This window comes from Bombus vosnesenskii, unplaced genomic scaffold, assembly GCF_011952255.1.
Source record: "Bombus vosnesenskii isolate JDL3184/JDL3185 unplaced genomic scaffold, Bvos_JDL3184-5_v1.1 scf7180000013272, whole genome shotgun sequence".
NCBI classification, from domain to species: domain Eukaryota; kingdom Metazoa; phylum Arthropoda; class Insecta; order Hymenoptera; family Apidae; genus Bombus; species Bombus vosnesenskii.
This window is the reverse complement of record NW_022882930.1, coordinates 3925847-3938748: the sequence shown is the minus strand read 5'-3', so window position 1 is coordinate 3938748 and position 12902 is coordinate 3925847. Positions and strand designations below refer to the sequence as shown.

General features: G+C 38.3%; 1 protein-coding gene across 3 annotated transcripts in view; it reads right to left on the bottom strand.

Moving 5' to 3' along the window:
* The window catches only part of LOC117231535, a 47624-nt gene that overhangs the window by 31257 nt on the left and 3465 nt on the right, over window positions 1-12902 (bottom strand). The window contains exon 1 of one of the 3 annotated variants that reach the window (XM_033490069.1): window positions 12364-12779. The exons of the other annotated variants lie outside the window; for them this stretch is intronic. The gene's annotated coding sequence lies outside the window, so the exon portion shown is untranslated. Of the gene's footprint in view, window positions 1-12363; window positions 12780-12902 lie in introns of those variants that run through there. 3 annotated transcript variants of the gene reach the window in all.

Below are 12902 nucleotides of genomic sequence, written 5' to 3'. Positions count from 1 at the left end.
ATATTATATTATTTTGTCTTACTTTGTACCTGTAAATAATTTCTTTAAAACGGTCGAGCAGGAGAACTCGAGAAACTTATATTGGCTTGGCAACTAAGTGACCGCGGGTTCTGTCGTTACTACCTAATGACAAAATCCGCAATCACTTAGTTGCCAATAGAAAAAGTTCGAGAAGTTTCAAGGTAAGCGAAGAAGACTCGTACGGCCACTGATTAACAACGAGCATCGAGAGAATGTTATTTTAGAAGATCAAAATGATATTCCCGAAAGAACCTAAACCCACTCTTTGTGCACGTAATACCAGACTTTCTCTGATCATTTGTTTCCAACTTAACTTACACGTTACACAAGAATTACCTAAATAAATGGTCCGCGATTGCGCCACTTTCTCCACTTTGAAAAGAACTTTGCTGCTGATTCGATCGACTATCTAACGTTATTTGTCACCGTAACTTCTACCTAATCTGATCGATGTCACTGGCGAGAAACTTTAGGCTAGTTGGCTGTACGTACAGTCAGACGTACGATTCTTCGTCCATCCTTTAAAGCAGAATAACTTTGTTGGAATTGAACCAAACGATTTTTTGGAGCCAGTTAGAAGGATCAGTTTACCGGACGACGCGTCTGGAAAGAGTTTGGAGAAAATTACGAATCGATGGAAATCGCGATGGACGAAGACCACTTTTTGCGACTTCTTTGTTCGAGCTTGTAACGAAAACTTCAAAAATACGTTTTGAAGATTTATGCTCATCTGCAAGATCATGCACATTTATGCTCATGCTGAAAATATTTCATTGGGATCGGTCAACGCTGCTGCTGATCGCCTACCTAGCCGTTGATTTCAACAAACGATTAAAAATGATGGAAATCGAGGTTCAGCCACGTTTTCCACTTATTTCCACTGGTAGAACAACCTCTGGTCGATTATTTACTGCAGTCCGGACTTTAGCCACGTTCAAGCATAGTTGATAAATCGGCCAACTAGATTTTCTAATTAATTTTCTGACTAAGCGGACGAGCGAAGAAATTGCTTTAGATTGCTATGTTTGCACGAGCAATCGTCTTACGCCTGCTTGAACGTGTTATCAGGTCGCACTCGGTATATCGCGACACGAATCTTCGAAATTTTCCGTGTCATCCTCTGTACAGTTAGCTATGGAACGCTGGTTTAATGTAGGTACGGATAAAAATCCAAAGGAGTGGCCAGCTGAAAGTCCCGCAACGTTAACGGGAGCTTCATCCTTGCGATAACCAAGCAATTAAAAACAAATTTAACTTCGTTCCGTGCGACACAAAGCGAATAGGAGGACAGTCTGGTAATAATTGGTTGTCACAATAACGAATCGTCTAGCCGTTACTAACGAGACGCCACGTTTGTTAATTGTTTCCTCCGTGCATCCGTTCTCCGTACTTTTGCTCGTTTTGTCAAACGTTCTGTGCTGTCCCCCCTCCCCACACCAATGTATTTTTATCTGCCACTTGATCACAAGACTCGCAAACACTCTACGATGAAATACTAATTGATCGTGCTGATGATGTTCTCTTTCGTGGGTAGCAATATTTTATACGAGTCACTTAAATGTTAAGGAACCCGACTGCAAATTTTTATCCGCTAACGAATAACGGGAGGAAATTAATTTGTGGCAGTTTGGCCACAAATTGGCCAGGCCAATTAAGATCAAACCAATGTTGTTTGTAAGTGACGAATCAATTAATAAGGTCAGATCAAATAAGTCAAGTCGATCAATTTACGACTACAAAATCAATTCATCAGCTGAGACAAATCAATTTGCAAGTGGCGAATCGATTAGTAAGCTCAAATCGATAAATTTATAGGCATCGAATCAATTATTATACTCAAATCTATCGATTCAAAAGTACCAAATGGATTAACGAGCTTAAATGAATTAATAAGCTCAAATCAATCAATTTACGACTGCCGAATCAATTAATAAACTCAAATAGATCAATTTGTAGGTGTTGTATCAATTAATAAGCTCAAATCAATCAATTCACGACCCACAAAACAATTAATAAGCTTAAATAGACCAATCTGTAGGTGTCGTATCAATTAATAAGCTCAAATCAATCAATTCACGGCCCACAAAACAATTAAAAAGTTTAAATAGATCAATTTGTAGGTGGCCAATCAATTAACAAGCTCGAATCAATCGATTTATAAGTGTCGAATCAATTATTATACTCAAATCTATCAATTCAAAAGTACCAAATGACTTAACGGGCTCAACCGAATTAATAAGCTCAAATAAATCAATTCACGACCCACAAAACAATTAATAAGCCTAAATAGATGAATTTATAGGTGTCGAATCAATTAAGAAGCTCGAATCAACCAATTTATAGGCGCCGAATCAATTATTATACCCAAATCTATCAATTCAAAGGTACCAAATGGACTAACGAGCTCAAACGAATTAATAAGCTCAAATCAATCAATTCGCGACTCACAAATCAATTAATAAGCTTAAATAGATCAATTTATAGGCGCCGAATCAATGATTATACTCAAATCTATCAATTCAAAGGTACGAAATGGATTAACGAGCTCAAACGAATTAATAAGCTGCAATCAATCAGTTTACGACTGTCAAATCGATTACTCAACTCAAATCAATCAATCTAGAACTTCCAAATCAATTACTAAGCTCAAATCCATCAATTTGCAAGTTCCAAATCAATTACTGCACTCAAATCGATCAATTGAGAAGTGACAAATCAATTACCATGCTGAAATCGATCAATTCCACGTGCAAAGTCAACGTTTCAGACAAACCTTTTTTTTTTCCTTAGATAGGCTTCGTTTTTCGCACATCTGTCCAAACATACGTACTCCTAATCGTACTCGTAACGTACTCCTAAAATGACGCGATTATACAACAAGTGTATAAATAAATTTGAAGCTTCCATATTGGGAATTTTTGATATATACAGGATGGGTCACGTAATAGTTTCCGGTTGCAACTCCGTTGCCAGTGCAGTCACGAAAAAATATCAAAGAGAAAAGTCGAATGGTTCAAAGAGTACTATGTCCGCACGACCACGCTTCTGTAGGCGTACAATGATGCACGTGCAATCAACTAGTGCATTATTTTTTTAAATGAATATGCATATTTTTTTTACATAGGTAGATTCTCCTCTAGTCGATCCACGACGTAAAAAAGTATCGGGAATGCAATGGTAAAAAAAATTATTAGTCGTCGAAATATTAAAAAAAAGATAAATACAGCTTTTTAAAGGAAGATGCTTAAATTTAAAAAAAAAACGCTCGTGGGATTTTCGTAACTGTCGTCTTTGATCTGTCCGCTCATAACAAAAACGTCTATGTATTTATTCGTTATTTAAAACACAAGATTTGTTTAGATCCTTTAAATTCTATTGGAAAATTAAAACAGTGGATAATACTGATTAACCCGGTTACGAGAACAATTGTATAGCGCTGTTTGAGATGTTTACGATATAACGGAGAAGCTTTTGAGCATCTTCTTCAATAAGGACATATCTTTTGAAATATCTCGACGATTAATAATTTTTTTGCCACCGTATATCTTTTATACCCCCATATCTTTTTGCGTATAATGACGGCAGGAATCTATCTACTTGTAAAAAAAAATATGTATTTGCATTTAAGAGAAATGATACAATCGTCCATCTCATATGCACCACATTATACTTCTTAAAAAATCACGCTCCTACGGACGTCCTACGTACTCTTCGAAGCGTTCGTCTTTCTCCTTTGACACTCTTTTGTAACTGCTCTGGTAACGGAGTTATAACCTCAAACTATCGGTCCATACATCGACCTAACACCGTCGGAAGAATGTCGTTAAAAATACAAAATTATTGCGAGAAATATATAGAAACAGCAGTCGATCATCCGGATTAGGTTTAACCTAACCCAATAATAGGATTAACCTAACCTGACTTAGCACGACGATTTACGTAACTGTGCACGCACAGATACAAATCCATTTGCAAATAAAAACAATGTCTCTGAACGATGTCCAATCGAATCAATACGCGTTTCCTCTTCTCGTTACAAAGTTTGACGATCCTTTGGATTTAACCTAACCCAACAATACGGTTAACCTAACCTGACTTAGCACGACGATTGATGTAACTGTGCATATACAGATACAAATACATTTGCAAATAAAAGCAATGTCTCTGAACGATGTCTAATCGAATCAATACGCGTTTCCTCTTCTCGTTACAAAGTTTGACGATCCTTTGGATTTAACCTAACCCAACAATACGGTTAACCTAACCTGACTTAGCACGACGATTGATGTAAATGTGCATACACAGATACAAATACATCTGCAAATAAAACCAATGTCTCTGAACGATGTCTAATCGAATCAATACGCGTCTCCTCTTCTCGTTACAAAGTTTGGCGATCGATCCTTTACAGGAAACAAATGACAAGAATACCGATACAAAGATAGAAAGTAGTAAGGTCTTCTTGGAAACGTAAAGGTGACTTTTAGACATCGATCTGAACAACACCGGTGCTAACAATATTAAAAGAAACTATTATTGGTGTATCATTGACTATCGGCTGCGACTATAAATAGAATATGTTCATCCGTTAATGTCATGTGGCTTTCTATTACAAGCGATCGATGGATCTATGAAAGAGGAAGAGTTCGCGAAAATCGCTCCAACATCTGGCAAGACCCAACACCGGAGAGAAACGCATAAAAGCCTAAAGCAAAAGTATATAATTTGCCGCGTCTCGACACACACGGTTCTTGCTATAGTCGTGTCTCTATAATAACTCGTAATGTATATGTTTCTGAAAGCGAAAGCTTCTAATGCAAAACGGCCGGTCACGCTTGCGTTCGTGCAAAACCGGTGAGAAAGCAAGGACTCGCTTTCCTCGCTGTTTATTAAAGCGCCACACTATGCTCGATAAATCCTGATTTTTGCAGCTTGGTCAAATAATTAATCCTATCCACGCCTATCCAAGCCGATCTAAGTGAAACAGCAGATTCGAAAGAGAAAACCTATAGAAAACGATCGTTCTCCAACGCTACAATTATTATCGTCTTTCGACCAGTTAATTGCGTTTCGCGAGTATACGCAAAAACGGACAAAAACTTTATCTCGCCGTGTTTCATTCGTCGCCATTTGTATCTGTTTACCCACTCAACCTAACCTAACAATAGGGTTAACCTAATCTGACTTAGCACGACGATTTACGTAACTGTGCATACACAGATGCATGGTCCTAAGCCCATGAGAAATGTCTAAAACTAAATTCCGCGGCTAACTGGTTAATATTGGGTTGGCAACTAAGCGATTGCGGATTTTATCGATACCATCTATTGACAAGATCCGCAATCACTTAGTTGCCAACCCAATAGGTGTAATGTTATGGATGTAATGTGTGATAATATATACAGGGTGCGACAGAAAATTAGAACAAAATATGGAGTAAACTTTTGTCGGTGAAGGTTCAGTTTTCGAGAAAATCGACCTTGAAAATTTATCAAGTATATTGAAACGTGGCTGTATATGTATATACAGGGTGGTTGGTAACTGGTGATACAATCGGAAAGGGGGTGATTCTATGCGAAAAAGGAAGTTGAAAATATAAAATAAAATTTTTTTTTAATTTTTCCATCGAGACAACGATCTACAGTGAGATCCGTTATAACGAGACGCGATAAAGTGCCCGCGTACCGAGCTAAAATTCAAAGTCGATTTTCTCGAAAACGAAGCCTCGAACGAAAAATTTTTATTCTACATTTTCGACTTCTTTTTTCGTCTAGAATCACCCCCTTTCCGCTTGTACCACCAGTTACCAATCACCCTGTATATAGAATAGCAGACGAAAGAACAACGAAAGGACAAGCGATGGAACAGAGGTACAATTTTACAAAATAGAATTGTAACTGACAAAAGCAGCGATGTAATCGAAAAAAGCTGCACGACTGTTACCGATATAGTACGAAATATTTCGCGCAGGGATCGATTCAAGGAACATCGCGAAGTAGCTTTCTCGAAAAAATTAACTTTCGACATTTTCGTCCACTAGGAAAAGAATAACATTCGATGAATTCAACCGTATGAAATGAAGTTCACGCGTTACATATTGTTAGACGTCCTAGAAAGAATAATTATTGAAATGTCGATCATTTTCATTTGTCTTTCGTTGCAGTGTGCAGAGCGAGCTAGGTGAAGTTGTCAACCCCCAAGGGTAAATTTGTACAAAAGCCAAACAGTACTTTACTACTACTACTACTATTACTCTACGATACTGCTTTGTCCAATCGAAATCTTTGTTTGTCCACTCTTCAAAAAAAAAAAAAAAAAAAAATATAGGATCACCAAATGAAAGTTGAAAAAAGTTTCACATCGGTGCCCTATGAACTTCTCCGTTGACTTTTAAATGCCATACGACCGCCCACGATTTAACCACGTTTGTCTACGAAAAATTTTCGTTCTGCTACTCTGCAAATAAAAATTGTCAACTCTTTCATTAATTTTCATCTGACGATAACTCTTTTTCGAGGAGAGGACGAACGAAAATTCGTAAAAACCTGGACAAATCTTAACCCACTTAAAAATCAAAGAGAAGCTTCATGGGCCAACACCGAGGTGAAATATTTTTCATTTTCGTTTGGTGATCACTTTTTCTCTTTTTAAAGACAGACGAAGGAAGATGTTAATTCGCCAAATATGGTCAAATTTTTGTTTGGTTTGGTTTTAACAACCAATACACCTTTCTGTCTTTAAAATCTTTAATTCTCGTCTTATGGAGACATTTCGAACGTTATAATCGTCGTGGTTTGATCATTTCGCAGTTGCACTTCCCATTAAATGGAAAATCACCAGCGATGCCCATTACTTCTTCTTTCCCACCCTTTACCCTTCAGTTTCAAACTTCCTTTTGTCTGTAGTCGGCTATTTGACGCCGAAAGCGTTGCGACCGCATCGAGCGTACAAGGTTCTGCATCGAAAGTAGCTTGTGTCAGCAATAACGTTCGAGGCAATCACGATCTATTTTTGCCATGTTCGAAATGATCGGCTACACGTGAAAATCACGCACGCGTCAGGGCCACCTGCGACTTTATCGTCGATTAAAGCGAATTCGTAAACCCTCGTTTCCTTTCTTTATTGGAAACTGGATCAAGCACAACTTATCTCGCTGATCGATTTCACAAGTTAAAGCGCCAACGACCCATAAGAAGACGACTATACCGTGAACGTTTATGCATGGCAAGTTTATTTATTTGTAGGAAATTCTGAAAGTGCAAAATCGTAGTCGATGCGTGTATAATGTGAACGGATATGTATGTCAGTTATTTATTAATTATTATTATTATTCTGATATTGTGATTATATATTATACAGGGTGGTTGGTAACTGGTGGTACAAGCGGAAAGGGGGTGATTTTACGCGAAAAAAGAAGTCGAAAATATAGAATAAATATTTTTTTTTCATTTTTCCATCGAGACAACGATCTACAGCGAGATCCGTTATAACGAGACGCGATAAAGTGCAGGCGTACCGAGCCAAAATTCAAAGTCGATTTTCTCGAAAACAAAGCCTCGAACGAGAAATTTTTATTCTATATTTTCGACTTCTTTTTTCGCGTAGAATCACCCCCTTTCCGCTTGTACCACCAGTTACCAACCACCCTGTATATTATAATTATGATTATTTATTATTATTATGTTAGTTATTTACCAATGATCTAAAAACTGAACTTGGTTCTTCTTCGTAAATTAAAAAAAATAAATCACGACTAGAACATAGCTAAAGACACGAAACATGAACCTGCAAATAAATACGATGAGAGGAAAATGTCTGGTTTCTCAAACTCTTTGATCGTCTCTGTTCTGTCTCTAGATACTTGCATATGGAAAAATAAGTACCTATAATACGCAGAAAATGTGTAAAGTATTCAAGGTATTAGATTGTCCCGAAAGTTTCTCTGGTTTTATAAGAAACAACAGATACAGCACATCTTTTGTTTCGTATTATTCTATCGAACTACGTATGATCGTAATAATATCGGCTTGTCAACTAAGTGATTGCGGATTTTGTCGATACCACCTAATGACAAAATCCGCAATCACTTAGTTGCCATGCCAATAGAAACAGAAGAAAATGCATCGTACGTAATTCAGTAAAAATAATATAAAACGAAAAGTGTCATGTATCTATCGTTTCTTTATAAAACCAAAGAAACCTTCGCGACAACCTAATACTTTGAATACTTTACACACTTTCTGCGTATTATAGGTACATAATAGAAATACTAGGTATAATACATTAATAGGAAAGGTACATTAATAGAAATATTAAATAGAATTCTCGTAATATCTGAAAGTTGAAACCAATTGCTGTTCCAGTACCTCGTTACTTGTTCCCACAAAGATAATTCTCCCTTAGTCGTATTTATTTACGAAAATACGAGTAACCATCTTCCATCCAATTGCTAATTGCAAAAATTCGCGAAGAAAACGTTCGCGAAACGATAACCAACGCGTAACTTTGGAAACCGTCTGACGACGAGTAGAGACCACGCTCGAGTTAAAATATCGAACGTTACCGGCTCTACAAAGCTGAATTACGTAACGAAACAAGGAAACTGAGAACTTTGGAGCCGACCATACTTCGTCCGACTCGGCGAACGAAACGATTCGCGAACCAACGATCATTGCGAAACAAAGTGGATATCTGTGGCGAGATTTCGCGATTCCGCGAGCTCGGCTCATCGGATCGATACAAACGATCATCGAGGTCGGCTGCTGGAGGATGCATTAATTACCAGTTTCCTGTTTTCGTTCGCTGAACCATCCGATCTTTAACGTGGCGCGATGGCCTTGTCGCCGCGGCGCGGCTGGAAAACGCGTCGCTTTTCAACTGGTATCGATGTAACGCGATCCGTAAATGCGATTTTCACTGGGATTACGCTTTCATGGCGCGCGGTAACGCGAGTATCTTTCAATCAGCGGGCGGCAATTTCTACGCGGAATACGGCGACAGAGGAGAGACTGTTGATTAGGTAGTTCCGGCGAAGATCGAATCAAACGTTCGAATTGAAGAGTGTGGCGCGAATTGGAAAAAAGAAGCAGAATTGCAGGTAATCCGGTTGATATAGATCAGAGAGGGAAGCGAAAGAGCTTCGGAAAGAGCGAAATTGGACGTGTGACGCGCGAAACAGACGGTTAGCTATGTCCGCTGGAATTCTGTTTATCCGAACTTTGTTCGTCGCATCAACTTACATCATTCGATTAATATTTTACTATGCAAGTTTTACAAATTGCTAGTACGTGTTTAATATCTACTGGAATATCTAGCGAAATCGATTGTTTTTTAATTAATTTCTTGTCCTCGTGATTAGCCTTCTCTGTGGTCAGCTGTTTAGTACGTATATTTGTATGTAGGGATTTTCGAGAAAAATTGACGATGAATTTTATTATAGAAATATGGTTTTATAATAATAAATGAAGATAATAAAAGAAATATATTCTTTGCGGAATTATTCGAATAATAGTACGAAGAATTTTTCGTTATCGCGTAATCGTTTACGAGCGTACAGGGTGATTGGTAACTGGTGGTACAAGCGGAAAGGGGGTGATTGTACGCGTAAAAAGAAGTCGAAAATGTAGAATAAACATTTTTCGTTCGAGGCTTTATTTCCGAGAAAATCGACTTTGAATTTTGGCTCGGTACGCCTGCACTTTATCGCGTCTCGTTATAACGGATCTCATTGTAGATCGTTGTATCGATGGAAAAATTAGAAAAAAAATTTTATTCTATATTTTCGACTTCTTTTCTCGCGTAGAATCACCCCCTTTCCGCTTGTATCGCCAGTTACCAGCCACCCTGTATACAGATACGATTCTTAGTATTAATTTATCAGACGAATAATCTAGCAAGTAACGATAAACTTTCTAATCCGCCGTTTCGAGGAAAGTTAATTATAAAAGTCAACATTACAATAAATGGATAACATAATTCTACCGCGGCTATTCGATTAAATTTTTATTCGGATGAATTTTTAACACGAATAATTGCTTGCTCGAATAAATACTCGTTCGACTGAATATTTATATTTGTTCATCGGTGGTGAATAAAATTTCATTCTCTATCTTTATTCGTTATAAAATTCTGCCCAACACTGTTTCAGAATACGCGTTCGTGTAACCGAATATACGGCCGAGCGTAGTTCGAATAATTCGATCATTTACGAGTTCGTATATCAACCGACGGTAAACAAAAACTGGTTTGTAGAAACGAAGTTCTACCGCATCTTCTACCACCATATTATAGTTCTCTCTATATCGAGCAACTTCTGTTCATAAAGTTTTTTTATATCTTCAAAAACAACGGAGATAGTCAAGCGTTAATTCTTGCCACCCTGTATACAGGGTGTCCACGCCATCGCCAGCTAACGTTCTTCTCGCAAACGATAAATACGAGGAAAAAATGAGAAAGGAACGAAACAAATTGTTCAAAGTGAACTGCACGTTCGCTCTCGTCGTTCTACGAAAAAAAAAAGGATTAGGCTAACGCGGTCGAAAATTGATTATTCGAAAGGTAGATCAACTTCAATTTTATAAAATTTGTCGGACAAGATCGGTAAGACGAAGACATAGATACAAACGACATGTAGAAAATTAAAGTTAGAATATCTTCTGAATTAATCCGAGTTGTTAATTAAGTTTAAACTAAGTTTTCGACAATGTTATTCTTTTCTCGTAGAACGACGAGAGGGTTCGATGATACGCAAGAAGAACGGGAAGATCGCATCGTTTAAAAAGAACGTTGATTTTTGCGCTTGTGAAGAAGATATTATCGTTATTCGTCGAATTTCCTCTTTCATTTCCTCCTCGTACTCATCGTTGGGCGAAAAAACGCCAACTACTAGTCACGTGAACACCCTGTATACGAAAGTGAAATTCTATCCATTGGAACGAAAAAGCCACGAAACAGAGGTGGAAGAAGCGAAGAATTTGTTCAATTAGCGCGTAACTTACGATAGCTTCGGGATCGAGAAAAAGAGAATATAAACAAACGGCAGAGACACGTGACAGCGTAACGCGATTTTGCGATAATCGGCGAGGTACATAAATTACCGTGATTAAGTAAGTACCGCGTCTTTCTCATAGCCAGCCGATGTTTCGTGTCGATAAGAAAGGAAAGCAAAGGAATAAGTATACGATAGAGAGATCTCGCGATGCGCTGCTGCCGTGCGCTATTGTTTATTGTCCACGCTGGAGAGATAGCCGAAAGAAGAGTCTTGTTTCCTTTCACTTGCACTCGCGTCATGGATAAAGAAACACCAATCGTGACTAGCGAATACTATAGACTCTGCATTGACCGTGTGTCGCGGAAACGGGATAAAAACCTGCTTATTCAAATAAGGTCTGAATGGATAACGTCGATCTTCGTGCGAAATAAAACGCGAATACAGGGTGTCTCGGTAATCTTAGTGACGCTACGTGTGAAAATAAATTGAAGATAGATAGAATGGAATTCCTTTCTCGCGCGGCGCTTGCTTTTCGATAATATCGAATTTTAAACTTTATCGTTCGTTTATCGTTGAACGTTTGGAAATTTCGCTAGCACAGTTGCAACGAGACAGCATCGTGATTTCGTATATTGGTGAAATTTGAAAACAATCGGAGAATATATATAGAAATTGCAAGATATTTTTATTGCAAACGTGTATTTCATAAAGAATTAGTATACAGCGTGAATAGCAATGTTAAGCGTACAATGAGCGTTAAGTTAGGTTAGGTTAAATGTAATCCCACTGAATATCGAGGCTTATTATTCTTCTTCCTGTAACTGCGTTTGTTTACCGGACAAAATGCGTGACAAAATTTCTTATACGATATTCGTAGTGATTATAAACTTAAACGGGTATCGATATTCTTCGAGCTGACGACTCTCATAGAAACACACTCGTAGCTCACAAAAAAAAGACTATTTTAGTTGTTCTTAAGTTAATCGAGCCTTACCTGCTGATATCCGTACGTGTCAACAATGGTTGATTTATATGGCTGATAAAGTTTACTGATGCAACAGATAACTGTCTCTTTAAACGCTTTTGCGATCTCCGTGAAATATTATATACTTTCACTAAATCAAAATTCACTGAACGAGTCTCGTTAATTTCTACATACATTTGCAGATCTGTTCGAAACTCTACCAACAAGATCATGATAGCGACGCCGACGGCGCTAATAGAAATTTCCAAATGTTTCGTACAACACACGCGGTACGATCGAGATAAAAGGTATCATAGACCGTATATACTAATACCGTCGCAGGCATGTCCAAATATCGAACAAAGAACCAAACGATTGACAAACTTACAGAAACTCATAGAGGGCGTTGTTCTCTGATCCGGACGAACTTTCCTCTTCTGATCTAACAGGTTATGAAAACGAAATCTTAAGAAGATAACTGTGCCTCTGTAATATGTATACACAAGTGTCGAATTACCGCGAGCGGCTAAGAAAAGTGAACGTCAGAGGAAACGAACGTGCACACTAGTCGTGGAGAGGGAGAGACTAGAATGAGAAAAATAGAAAAAGGGAGAGAGGGAGAGAAGAATCGCGATCCGTTCCACTAGTTTGCACCGCGACGAGCAACAGAGCCAGAGAGAGAATAGGGGAACATCCTGTCATGGAAATTCACGTCTCCGGACGGAAGTTTGAGGGAGACCACGAACGAGATACGTCGTCGGACCGACAGTTGCACGGATTGTTCGCGCGACGCGTACGCGATAATTCGAACTGGCAGGCACAGAACCAGATCTGCGCAATTTGTTGGACGTGGCGCGCCTCGCAACCATCATCCATAGAGTATATAACCGATAAGCGAAAGACAATTAGTCGGATCGAATACACGTT